Here is a 14,013-nt window from a genome sequence, read left to right as displayed (position 1 = left end):
AAGCAGGGTAGGTAACTGACGTAGCCATCCTTGTCCAAGGAGAAAGATACGCTTCCAGAAATTCTTTCAGAAAAGCGAAGAAGCCTCTCTCCCAGAAGCCGCCCTCAGACCCTTCCTCGCGTCTTATCGGCCCAGACTGGTGGCAGGCCTGTTCTTCAGTCAGTGACTGGCCAGGGGCCACGCCTGGGGGTCAGTGCCCTGGACACGTGGGCTGAGGGGGAGAGGCAGAGGCCTGCCCAGCGTCGGTCCAAGAAGAGGACCGTGGTCTTTCACGCCATGCCAGTGAGGGCTCCTTCCACAGGGGACCGTGGCGCCACTTAAAGAGTTTGGCTTTAAGTGAGAGATATAGGAATTTCACCTTGGTTCTGAGGTTCTATGAAGAAAAACAAGTTGACTGCTGTTCTCTGTGGACGCTCACTGCCCCAGTGCTGCCTGTGAGACGCGGCCTTCCCGGGCAGATGTCATTCCAGCCTCAAGGTCATCAGTGAGGCAAAACAGCCTCCCTCCAGACTCTCTTTATCAGAAAGTCATGCCTGGATGGGGCAGTGGCCACTCCCCTAGGAGAACAACCACGCTTGATAAGTGTAAATAGAAAAAAATATACAAAATATACAAATATAATACATAAATATAAAATACATATAAATACAAAACTTTAAAAAATCGTTTTTCTAAAAAACTGCTGCTCCAAATTTGTTGGAAGTGGTCCAACACTATTGGAATCCTGGGTCAAGTGGCTGTGCAGGGACAACTTTCACTGTCCTGGGTGATCTATGGGCTGATAAATACAACAGAAGGTTCGGAGAATGTCAGCTTGTGAATATGCGTGTGTGTGTGTGTGTGTGGTAACAGCTTTGTTGCGATGTAGTTCACATACGTCACAATTCACTCACTAAGTGTGTAATTCAATGGTTGTTAGCATGTTCAGAGAGTTGTACAGCCATTATACAAATCAATTTCAGAACATTTTTGGGTTCATCACCCTCCGAAGAAACCCTTTAGATATAACCCCCTCGTCTCAAAGCAACTGCCACTCTTCTTCTCTCTTATGTCTATGCTTTAAATATATCCTTTATTTGCCAGCAGGTAAGATATTGAAAAAAAAAAAAGGCAGAAATATCATATTGTCCAACGTAAAGCATAAGGATTATGTAGATTGTAGTCATGAAGTGCGCTATGTGGTGTGTGTGTTCCTGACAAATACTCTTGTATCAAGTGGGCTATAGTTTTGTTGAAACTCTGTTATGATTGATCCTCATCGTCTGGGGAAGTGGCGGGTGCAGGGAGGGGGTATGTGTGGGGTCTGGGGTGGGTCTGCGTGTGTGGTGTGGTGCAGAGGGGTGGAGGAGGCAGGTCAGAGAGGAAAGCAACAGAGCCAGTGTGTGGACAGGAGGTGACATCCTGGGTTCGGTGGTGACCTGCTTTGCCAAGATCCTGCAGTGAGTCCAGAGTGGCCTGACCACAGACCTCAGCTCAAGGGATCCAGGGCTCCTCCTGAGTCAGCCATGTTGAATCACAGCCCCAGATCAGGGCCAGCTGGGGAGGGATGACCGAGATTGGAGTTCAAGGTGAAATTTCTTTGTTTATTCAAGTTCTTCCAAGGCCTGGAGGAGTAAAGGCCTTCTCATCACCTCTTCTTCTTGCTCTGGCCTTCCCCACTGTCATCAGCCAGGCACCTACTCTGTGGAAGTCTGCAATGACTGCTCAGCTGCCCTTACACAGGGCAGGCTGCGGGGAGGAGGCAGCCATGCCTCGCCAGATGGCCACTCTTGACTTGGGCTCCCTGTGGCTGTTTGAGGGGCTCGGGACCTGGCGTCAGGCCTGCTTCTGTTCTTGCCTTGCTCTAGTGACTCAGGGTAGGTCTCTTACCCGTTCTGGACTGGAATCTTCCCATCTGGACAATGGGAGACCAAAGAAATGACTCCTAAGGGTCTTTCTAGGTCTCTCAGCCCAGTTCAGTTAGAGTAATGTAGTCATTACTCTACAGGGTTTTGTCACAATGTCACTGCTCTCATTAGTGGCCCACTTCTCAACAGCAGGGTGATGGGGCTGAGAGCCCAGGCTTGGGAGAGGGATAACCTGGGTTTGAATCCCAGCTCTCTTTCTGGTTAGTGCTGTGTCTTTGGGCAAATATCCATTCTGTCTATGCCTCGGTTTCCTCATCTGTAAAACAGGGAAAGTATTGGGACGTACCTCGTAAGGGAAGTGTGAAGATTAAGTGGAATAACGCATGTAACATGCCCTGCACATAGTGAACATTCACTATATTCTATCAATACAGACAGGGAAAGTTACAGGGCTTGTCCAGGTGCAGAAATGGAAAACCAGGCTCTCCCTGATTTTCCTGAATCCAGATGCTTGGGAGGCAGGCAGCCTGGGAGCACACCTCTCTGCTTCTGCTGAGGCTGGCTGGCTGGCCCCCATTGGCCGTGTGTTGAAGGGGGCTGTGGGGGATGCTGGAGCCGTGGGCCAGGAGGTCAGGATGAGACAGAGGTGTGGGTGGCCTGCAGGGTGAGTGTCAGGCAGCTGAACAAGGCTGTGTGCTGCTCACTGGGGGCCGAGTTCTTCCCTTTTGTAAGGGTAGAGGCCGAGGCCCCAGGCAGAGGCACAGTGTCCAGGAAGTCATTTCCCTTCTTGCAATTTGTTTTTCTCCTCCCTCACCCTGAGACCTTCTCATCACTGTCAGGCATGGTGTGACTCAGAAAGAACTTTCTCTGGAGCTGATCTCCTTCCTGTTGCCACCGGCCTTGCCCCCAGTCCCACAATCCCCTGAACCTGGACTTGGAGCCCTTCCTCCCTACTGGCCTCTCCTTTTCCCTCTGCTCCTCTCTGCCTACATAGGTTTCCCTTATTTTGTCCCAAAGAAGGAAAGCGAAAGATGCCCCGATTGGACCTGTCTGCTCCATCCTGGCGCTGTCTAGGTTCCTTCCACCCATCATCCCCCTCCTCCAGGGGAAGGTCCACACCCACAGTTCTGGAGTGCAAGGTCTCTGGAGAGGGTTCTGAGGACAGTGTTCTCTGACTTCTGATGACCCTGCCAGGTAACTCATTTGATCGAGGTAGACACTCATTCTCAGAGAAGATGCATAAGTTTCTCAGCTCACCAGCTGGTAAGAGGCAGAGCCACAGCCAACTTGGTCAGCTTGATTCCGAGCTGTGATCTAACTCCTCCTTGTTCCATCCGCTCCCACTCCCTTCTCATTTGTTCTCTGGAATTTATCCTTCAACTGTTGCCTTGGAGAGGAGGAAATTGGCATGAAACCAGCAGGCAGTGGATGGTCATTCTTCACTTGGACAAACCCCATCTAGCCCTCCTAAGACAGCTCAGTGTCAGGACACAAAGGGCACAGAGGCTCACCGGAAAAATGAAATGAAAAATGCCAATACCGACAGACCCAGACCCACAGCCCCTCCCTTGCTGGGGTTTGACAACCTTATCTGCTCTCCTCTTGAAACCCAGGCCCCTTGCCTTCTTTCTCCTGGTTTTCTCCTGCCTCCTCTACGTGTTTCTCCTTTGTCCTCTTTCCCAGTTCTCCCAGTTCTCAGCCCATGGGGGCCACCATGCCTCAGCCCACAAATTCAGCTTCCTCCCTCTTTTTGGAGGCCAGGGTCCTTCTAGCCTTCCCTGCCTCATGGCTTTCTCACTGCGTCTCCTAACTGTGGCCCCCCTGAGGGCATGGCCCGCATGGCCCTTGGGCCCCTCCTCTAAACCATCACCTGGCCCAATGTCTGCAATAGAGATGTCGAATGCTGCAGATGTGGGAATAAATAAAAGCACAAATCCCCCCACCTCTTGGTTGTGACCTGACATAATCTGGCCCCACCAAATCACCCAAGTTGACCTCTGAACCTCAGAGTGTTGAGCTCAAAAGAATAAGGCACAGATAACCTCGTTCACAGAATGTGATACAACTTTTCCAAGAGCTAGCTCAGAAGCATTTAATGATGAGTGAGAAATGCTTACGACAATTTTGGTGATGATGTGGCAGCACAGAAAATTGTATGAAATTGATGATCACAGCTGGTGCACAGAATGCCTGGAGGGTTTCTGTGACAATGTGCTGAAATGTGCTCCTTGGATGCATTGAACCAGGAAGGCTCTGGGCCTGGAGATATCAGCCACAGTAAGGCAAGTGAGAGGTCTTGTGCTGAAAATGTACAAGATTCTTCCTTACGGAAAATGATTAGCCTAACTGAAAAGTCATATAGCTGCTGACATTAGGGATCTGTCAGAGTCCTTTCTGATGATCTTGTCTCGAAACCACAGCTGGGCAAGCCCTTCTCACCTGCTCCAAACTGGTCAGCCTTTGGGTCCTGACTATAAAATTGGACTCTGCCAAAAATCAGTAGACATTTGAGGAAACTTCTAACATGAAAGGTAGGGACCAAAACAAATAGAAAAAGGGACTCAGAAGAAACAGATAATACATAGAACAAAAGGAAACAGAAAACAAACAAAAAAAAAAGGAAAGAAACAACCCTATGATTAACATCTTCAGAGGTCTGAGAAGCTATCATGTCCGTATTGTGTCCACATTCAGATATAGGAAAGGGCCCTAGGAAGCTAAACAATGGATAGTGGAAATAAACGTTGCAACAGAAGGGCTGGAAGCTGAAGTAGGGAGTCTCTCATGAGGAGGAACGAAGAGACAAAGAAATGTAATATGGGAGAGAAAAGAGAAAAAAATAAATCCAAGAGGTTCACATATACCTACTAGGAGTTCTAGAAATAGAGAAAAGAGAAAATAAAAGGGAGAAATTATGAAATAAATTATACAAGAAAACATCCAGGAATTTGAGGACATGAGTTTCCAGATTAAAAGTGCTTACCGAGGACTTCCTAGGTGGCGCAGTGGGTAAGAATCCGCCTGCCAATGCAGGGGACACGGATTCAAGCCCTGCCCCAGGAAGATACCACATGCCGCGGAGCAACTAAGCTCGTATGCCACAACTATCGAAACTGTGCTCTAGAGCCTGTGAGCCACAACTATTGAGCCCATGTGCCACAACTACTGAAGCCCACACGCCTAGAGCCCGTGCTCTGAAACAAGAAAGGTCGCCGCAATGAGAAGCCTACGCACCACAACGAAGAGTAGCCCCCGCTCGCCACAACTAGAGAAAGCCCGTGTGCAGCAATGAAGACCCAACACAGCCAATTAAGTAAATAAATAAATAAATTTATTAAAAAAAAAAAAAAAAAGTGCTTACTGAGACTTCCCTGGTGGTCCAGTGGTTAAGCATCCACCTTCCAATGCAGGGAAAGCAGGTTTGATCCCTGGTGGGGGAACTAAGATCCCACATGCCACGGGGCAACTAAGCTTGCGTGCCGCAACTACTGAGCCCATGCGCCACAACTAGAGAGACTATACCACAATGAAGAGCCTGTGTTCCTCAACTAAGACCCGATGCAGCCAAATAAAATAAATAAATAAATAAATAAATAAATAATAAAAAAAAGGGCTTACCAAGTATCCAATCCAAGAACTAATGTGACAAGATGCATTGTAAAATCTGAAGCAGCGAAAATAAAGAGAAGGTCCTATGAGCAGCCGGAGTGGGGAGAAATGGACAAATGTGAAGGCTCAGGAATCAGAATAGATTTGGACTTCTCAACAGCAGTTTTGGAATTCTATATCCAACTAAACTCTCATCAAGGGTGAGGGTAGAATAAAGACATTGTCACATAAACAGGATCTCAACATTTTACCTTTCATGTACTCTTTCTAAGGATGGTACAGAAAACAGGAGAGATATGGGATCCAGGAAACAAGGACTAAGTAAAATACACCAAAATGTATGCTCACCATCAAGTTCCACCTACTGTTCACCCCAAAAGGAATGCAGGGCAAAGGTCAAGAATGAGTCACTCTGTGGTCTGGGAAAACAGGTAGAACAGGTCCTCAGAAGTTAGATATTTTCAGGAGAAAATTGTCTGAACCCAGATTCCTGCATCTTCTCATACTTCGAAAAGCACTAAAATCATTAACTAAGATATCTGTTCCTCGTGACTGACAGTAACCTTTTACTGAGATGTGTGTTTGCACGTACCCCTTCTCCAAAATCATGTACATACTGACTTCCCCTCTTACCTCTTTGGAGCATTTCCTCATAGCTATCTGAGAGGCTGGCTCCTGGGCTATATTCTTCAGTAAGTCCCCCAGTAAAATGGAAACTCACAGCTCTCACGTAGTGCTTTTTTTTTTTCAGTCAACACATGGTTTAAGTTTATCTCAGGGTGATGGAATGACAGGTATTACAGTGGCAGTCCCCATAACAAACCTCTGGTTCCCTGCTTCCATCAAACACCACTTTGTTATGAGAGTTTCTCTCTTTGGTTCCCAGAATGTCCCCATAATAAGTCTATAGGGCATAAATTAAAAGTAAGATGATACAAAATGATCCAACTTAGCTGTATTAATTGAGGTGCAAATGATGTTTGGCATGTAGAGGTGTGATGGACTTTCAGCAATATAATAGTTGTTTACTATGGATTCATTGAGCGTTCTTAGTTGTCAAGAACAGATTCACTCTAGCTAATACTTCTCAGGCAAGGAATTTATCAAGGGATGTGATATAGCTCTCAAATCTCCCTGAGGGTAGATAATCAGGCTTGGATGCCATGGTGCCAGGAACATCAGTTGAATTACATCCCAGGGCTGCCTTGGTGGCCACCCACTGGCCCCCACAGGGCTCACATGTTGCAGTTGGCCCAGGATGGAGGTCTCTGCCACCATGTATGCCATATACCTTCCACATGGTGCTGCCTCTCCATGTCACTACCTTCTCAACTAAAATTTCACAAGGGGAGCATCTGAATGGTAGAGCCCAAGTCATCGTCTTGCCTGTGTACCAGGTACAAGGGATGCTGGGAAAGTGAGCTTCTGGCTTCTACCTCCAGAAGGGGTGTGGCGTTGTTAGATGTAGAATCCCCAAAAAGGGCAATGTGTGGGCATTTGTGCCTGGGCAGCCCCGTGCTGGATGCCCAGAAGTTTTTTGTTGTTTGTTTTTTATTAATTAATCAATTAATTTATTTATTTATGGCTGCATTGGGTCTTCATTGCTGCACGCAGGATTTCTCTAGTTGTGGCAAGTGGGGGCTACTTTTTGTTGCGGTGTGCGGGCATCTCATTGCAGTGACTTCTCTTCTTGTGGAGCATGGGCTCTGGGCACGCAGGCTTCAGTAGTTGTGGCACGCAGGCTCAGTAGTTGTGGCACAGGGGCTTAGTTGCTTGGGGGCATGTGGGATCTTCCTGGAGCAGGGCTGGAACCTGTGTCCCCTGCATTGGCGGGAGGATTCTTAGCCACTGCGCCACCAGGGAAGTCCCCCCAGCAGTCTTTGACAAAAGCCAGTTTTTGATTTATTGGCCCCCATAAGCAGTGAGTCTGATGGCTGTTTTCTGGGCCGGCAGGACAGAGGTTCAGGTGTGACAATGCTGTCATCCTTGTGGGAACCCACTGAGTGAACTGCTGCTCCTTTCCTGCCAGGGGGCAGTGCTGTACAGAGCTGCTCACGGCCAGGGCTGCCAGTACCCTCCCGCCAACCCGCTCTGCCGCCAGTGACTCTTCACTTACCCTCAGCCAGGGACTTCCCTCTTTCCACTGTACCTAAGGATCGGGGATCTGCACCAAAGCTTGGTTTGGGTTTAACGCCTAATTAGTGAGGCAGTGTCTTCTTTGCAAGGGCCCACTGTTTTTTTTTTTTTTTTTTATACGAAAGAGAATCTATTAGAAAAAGGTAAATTTTTTTCTTTACATTTTAATTGTGGTATATCCCGTAAAAGGCAAAGGTCACAAGTTTATGGCTCAGGTGACTTTTTACATATATAAACACACAGATCGAGACAGAGAACATTTCCAGCACCCCAGAAAGCTCTCCCATCCCCTCCCCTAGTTACTACCCCACGAGAGAACCACTTCTAACACCATAAATTCATTTTGCCAATTCTTCTTTTTTTAAGATTTATTTTATTATTTATTTATTATTATAATTTTTTATTTTTGGCTGCATTGGGTCTTCATTGCTGTGCACGGGCTTTCTCTAGCTGTGGCAGGCAAGGGCTGCTCTTTGTTGCAGTGCGCGGGTTTCTCACTGCAGTGGCTTCTCTTCTTGTGGAGCACGGGCTCTAGGCTCACGGGCTTCAGTAGTTGTGGTTCATGTGCTCTAGAGCACAGGCTCAGTAGTTGTGGTGCACGGGCTTAGCTGCTCCGAGGTGTGTGGGAACTTCCCTTCTCAGGGATCGAACCCGTGTCCCCTGCACTGGCAGGCGGATTCCTAACCACTGCGCCACCAGGGAAGCCCTCATTTTGCCAATTCTTGAACTTTGTCAAAATGGAATCCAACAGTGTGTCCTCTTTTGTGTCTGGCTTCTTTCACTCAACATGAAAGCCTCAGGAGATTTTAATTTTTCCTGTTTGTCCCTTTCCTTAGTGTTCTACAGTAAGCAAATGTGACTATAGTTCAGTTTCTTTCTTTTTTTTTTAGAAAGTAGTATCTTAAAAGGTAATAATAGCGATACCTGTCAATTACAACATTTTCAGAAAATATAGGGGTGTTTTTGTTACCAAAAAAAGTAGAACTTTAAAAATCATGGAACTGGGCTTCCCAGGTGGCGCAGTGGTTGAGAATCTGCCTACCAGTGCAGGGGACACGGGTTCGATCCCTGCTCCAGGAAGATCCCACATGCCGCAGAGCAACTAAGCCCGTGCGCCACAACTATTGAGCCCATGTGCTGCAACTACTGAAGCCCACACGCCTAGAGCCCATGCTCCGCAACAAGAGAAGCCATGGCAATGAGGAGCCCACGCACCACAACGAAGAGTAGCTCCCGCTCACCGCAACTAAAAAGAAAGCCCGCGCACAGCAAAAAAGACCCAACACAGCCAATAAAATAAATAAATAAATTAAAAAAAAATCATGGAACTATACAAAACAGTTTATAATCATATACATATAAATAAAGGAGCTGCGACTAAAATGTATGTTGCTCCAAAGCTGCAAGTTGGCTCCGATCTCCTCTTGGGCCCCTCACTATTATCCCCAGCCCCAGGCTGTCTGCACATCCTCATGGATGTCTGCCAGCAGCTAGTGTTACCAAACCAAATTTGGGTCTGCTTGCCTGATGTGCAGAAAACCAATCTGCTGACCCCAGGATGTGGTGAAGGAAAGTACAGCATTTACTGCAGGGTGCCAAGCAAGGGAGTGGGAGACAAGCCTCAGATCCACTCCCACTTGGTCTTTGAGGTAGAGGTTTTTTAAAGTGGAAGAACAAAGAAGCTGGGGTTAATCATGGTCTTGTGACACTTCTGTGACATTTCTTAATCATAGTTTCAGGAGTCAAGGTGTCTCTGGTTTACGATCTCTGACCAAATGGTCCATGGCTTGGGGGTCTGTTAGCTCATCTTGTTCTGGAAAAACAACCTGAATTTGTACATCAGTGATGATGTCTACAGCGGCAATTTTAGTACATTAACGATGTTATCGAGAACAATTTTAGTCATCTGACTCTGGTTAGCATAGTTAGCACAGGATTGCGGCCAGAGGGCACGAGAAAGGGAATAAAGTTTTGGATAGAGAGATTAATCAAAAGCTCGGTAAGGGAACTTGGTTTTAGGGGGACTCCATTTCAATGGGTCCCCCAGCAGGGGTTAGCAGGAGGCCCCAGCAGAGGATAGGCACTAATCTGTACCATTTCAAGGGCCCACTGGGGCTGGCACTGAGCACAGAGACAGAGAGGTCTCCTTGTGCTTTGGGGAGCCTCTCTGACTGCAGGAAATCCAGACCAAGCCTTGGTAGTATCAACTGAAAAAAAAAAACGCACAACATGAGAGCAGTAGGTTTCAGTTTTATTTGGACTTACTGAGGACTGTCAGGAGGAAGAAATTTTCCTCTACCCTTTCAGGTCCTTCTGGCTGGTCTAAGAATGAAATTGACATGAGGCAGGTTAACAGGAGAAAATAAAACAAAGTTAAGTAACATGAATACATGGGAAAGACTCTGAAAAACAGAATAACACGCTGAAATGGCTGAAATCTTTACCATAAATACCATCTTCTGCTGAAGACTAAAGAGGATGTTGGCGGTAGGGGTTTAGGACTTTGAAGAGGCACAGAGATGGGAAAGCAAATGTTTGGTAAATAAATGTTTGATGGGCCATGCAGAGACAATGGGATACAAAGTGGTCTCTGATCTCTAAGAATTTCCCCCACCTCACTTAGCCCATATTCTTTGCAGATGTCTCTGGTGATAGATCTATTCCTGAAACAGGTCCTCTGCCTAACTTCTTCAGGCAGTTAGGGAGAAGGTCAAACATTTCCTTCTGAGTCTTTTGATTCTTTCCACCTTGAAATAATCTGCATTCCAAGGAGACATCTTGGGGTGGCAAGTTTTGTTTCCCTATAGTCCTGCCTCTGAAACTTTTTAAGAAGTTTCCAGAAGCTGAGTTGGTGGATTGTTCCATTTCATTAAATCATGCTCTTAGTCCTGATGACAGGTCAGTCCAGTCAAGTTCATTTTAGGAGATGGTGATGCAGGGGAATTCTCAAGGTTAGGTCTATAAGGTGCAAGCAATCGGGTATTTAATAAAAGGCATTTCTATGGAGACAAAGGAAAAACAAAGGTTCATGGTTGGAGCAAATTATAAACCCAGCGTCTGAGTCCTGAGAGCCGCCTGTCAAGAAGATTTTTAGACATCAGGGTTGAAGCACCTTTTGAAGTTTGAAACGTCTCTGATGATGTTGTCAGGTATTTAGGTAAGCTTCCTGAGTGGCCCAAACAACAACAGAAACGAAAATTGTCTAAACATGAGCTATCGTGGTGATTTCTCTGACGTTTCTATCAAGTCATCTGGCTTTAGTTTGCAGGGCTTCAGGAAAAAGGGCAGTTTTAGTTCGCAATGATTCCAAGTCAAAGTAGGAGAAAAATTGTGAAAGTTTGGAGAGTTGTAGTCAAATCTTTGAGGAAACTATAAGAATTCAGGGTGCTGCCCAGTTTACTGATGGAAAAGCAAAACCTCAAAGATGATAAACAGAACTAGGATCTAATATCCACAACTGCTGTGTTATAGTTTCTGCTGAAACATTGTTTTTTTCCTCTCTAAAATCACCCATTATCCCAAGCTATTTTTCTTGCTGACAAATTTTGTAACAGAGACAACAAACTTATTTGACTTTTGGTAAACCTGGGTAGAATAAAAGTTTTACGTTTAGCTGACAACACTAAAAACATGCCTATTTTAATTAAACCATTAATTTTAAATTTGCTTTTATTTACTAAAGAGTAGTCCTAGATCATGTGAACCTGAAAAACATTTGGGTTAGTTTCTATTACACTTTTGAGATTTAGAAATATTTAATTTGTAAGTACTTACTTTTAAGGCAATTAAATAGAGCTCTTTTACAAATTAATTTTGGCAATACTATCCAGAGGTAGAAAAATACCATACCTATCATGTACACATTTAGACCTATAGACAGACATACCCAGAGACCTCATAGCTTTCATTTAAAAATTTTAGTCATGAACCAGGCATAACAGTATAAAACTCACTAGTTTATAAATAACAGTTGGAATAACAGTTGCTCAGATGGCTAAGACTTTTTACTATTTGTGGAAAAGACTTTTAAGATTTGTATTTGGCCTTGATAAACCCTTAAGCAGGCTGCGAACTAGATTTTGGGTAAGGGAGCCTCTCCAGCAGTTTGTATTTTTTAAAAAGCCCCTTTTCCTCTTTTTCCTTTGGTTTCAGGTTCTATCTGATAAAGTTAACCAGGCTCGGTCTCAGGCTATTGTGTGCTGTATTCATATTTCTGATTTTGTAGAGTTTTCTAAGACAAAGACAGTTGCTTTCAATTCCTCAAAGAATTGGGCTGCCACTTAAATTGATTGCTGGAAAAGATTGATTTACCCAAATACATTTTCTTTAATTTGCTTCTTTATAGAGTGAGATTTCCAACTAAACTGAAATCAAAAGATTTTTATGTTCTAGAACTTCAGGGTTCAGTGTATCATGCCTTCAAAAGTTTGCACAAGGCATTCAACAAAGACCCTCTTTCAAAGCACACAAGTCAACCCCAGACCAGTTCTCCCTAGGGGCAAAAAGCTTCCACTATTGCTCATATTAGCCCCTGAATATTAGTCCCCAGTTTTTAACCTCACATTTTGTGTGTTCAGGCAACCCTACTGGTTTCTTTAGCATGTTCAGTTAGCATTGCTTGAAGGTTGGATTTCTATGCTCTGTGTTACAATACCAGGTGGCGGAAGCATTCCCCAGTGAGACACAATGTCTACCCTCACAATACAATCAGGCAAAAGAGATGCAACCATCTTACAAATAGCCCATTCAGATACACCAATTTCCTTATAAACTTTCATCTCAATTCTGTTAACTCTTACACTTTTAACCATAGCCTCCATTAGGATCCCATCAGCAAGTCTTGGTCTTATAGCTGCTACCAAACTGAATTTGGGCCCACTTGCCCGACTCCGCAGCAAAACCAATCTACTGACATCAGGTTGTGGTGAAAGAAAGTACAGCGTTTATTGCAGGGCACCAAGCAATGAGAATGGGCAGCTTATGCTCAAAAGACCTGAACTCCCCAGTGGCTTTCAAGGAAGGGTTTTTTAAGGGGTGATGGTCGCAGCTTGCGGACTTTCTTCTGATTGGCTGGTTGTGAGGTAGCAGGGTGATATTTCAGAAATCTTCATCATCAACCTTCTGGTTCCTACCAGTCTGGGCCCTACATGCTTGTGGTCAACGTGTAGTCACCATCCTTTACCCGGTGGGGGGTCTTAGTTTCTACAAAACAACTCAAAGATATACATCAGATTGTTATCTATAGCTCTTGAGGAGGAACTAGGACTCTGTTTTATTATTGAACTTGTTTAGGCTACCATTGTTTAAGCTACCATTACTTTTCTTGATTGACTGCTTTTCCTTTGTTTCTGCATTCCTTCGCTTCTTTAATTAACTTCTTGTGCCTGCTCTTTGGAACTCAGGGAAGGTCTAGGAGCCTAAGGCTTTTTCTATAAAAAAGAAGTGGGGGACACAGAGGGGTCTTGTCACTGGGAAGACCCCACAAGGTCCTACTCAGTTTTAATCTCCCCTTTTCTTTCATACGCCTCAATCCTGAGGGGCACAGGAATGGGACAAGAAAGGGAATCAAGTTTTGGATAGAGAGGTTAACCATAAACTTGGCAGGGGAACTTGGTTTTAGGAGAACTCAGTTTCACAAGGAGTCCCAGGAACTTTTCCCCTTTATCCCCTGGCTATTTTACCCAGTCTTGTATGAAAGGCTTTGGGTCCCCACTGAGGGGTGGAGCCAAGGTACCCAGCCCCTTTGGTCTATCTTTAACCTGATTAATTGGTCTAACTGTTGCCTTAAGCAATTGCTGGTCAGGTTTTTCAGTGTATTTCTTTTTTCTTCCAGCCTTTAAAATTTTTCTAAAGTGGGGGTAAATAGAGTGCACTTGTTTGGGGCCCTTTAGTGTTTGGGGGGATCAAGAGAGGGTCCCTTTGGCTCATCCAGTGTTAGGTAATGCTCTATTAAAACCTTGTTTTAATCCCATCAATGTCTGTTTTATTTATCCCAAATCTTAATAACCATCTAAAGATTTCCATTCTGCTGGAAGAGTCCAGTGACTCTTCCCTTCCTGATTTCTCTGTATTCCACCACTTTCAATATTTGTTTTATTTACCTTATTTTTAAATAACCCTTTAAAAATTTCCACCTTGTTCCCCATGAGGGGAAGCTGAGATAACAAACTCTGTAAGACTTCCCAAACTGGTTTTTTTGGTTTGTTTTGTTTCTTCTCATTAGGGAGTCCTTAAAGTTAGTTGTTATATTTCTTCATACCGACCCTTCAATTTATTCTTCTCATAGGTACCAACAAAACAGCTATTTATGGTGAGAGATCTTTAAAATATTTTATCAATTTAGAAGTTTTTCCAACTTAAAGGATCCATCGTCTGACCACTGACAAGTAGGATCTTAATAGTGACTCAAACCAATAATGCA

Source organism: Hippopotamus amphibius, chromosome 2 (genome assembly GCF_030028045.1).
Source record: "Hippopotamus amphibius kiboko isolate mHipAmp2 chromosome 2, mHipAmp2.hap2, whole genome shotgun sequence".
In the NCBI taxonomy this organism is placed as follows: domain Eukaryota; kingdom Metazoa; phylum Chordata; class Mammalia; order Artiodactyla; family Hippopotamidae; genus Hippopotamus; species Hippopotamus amphibius.
Note: the sequence above shows the minus strand (reverse complement) of the source record.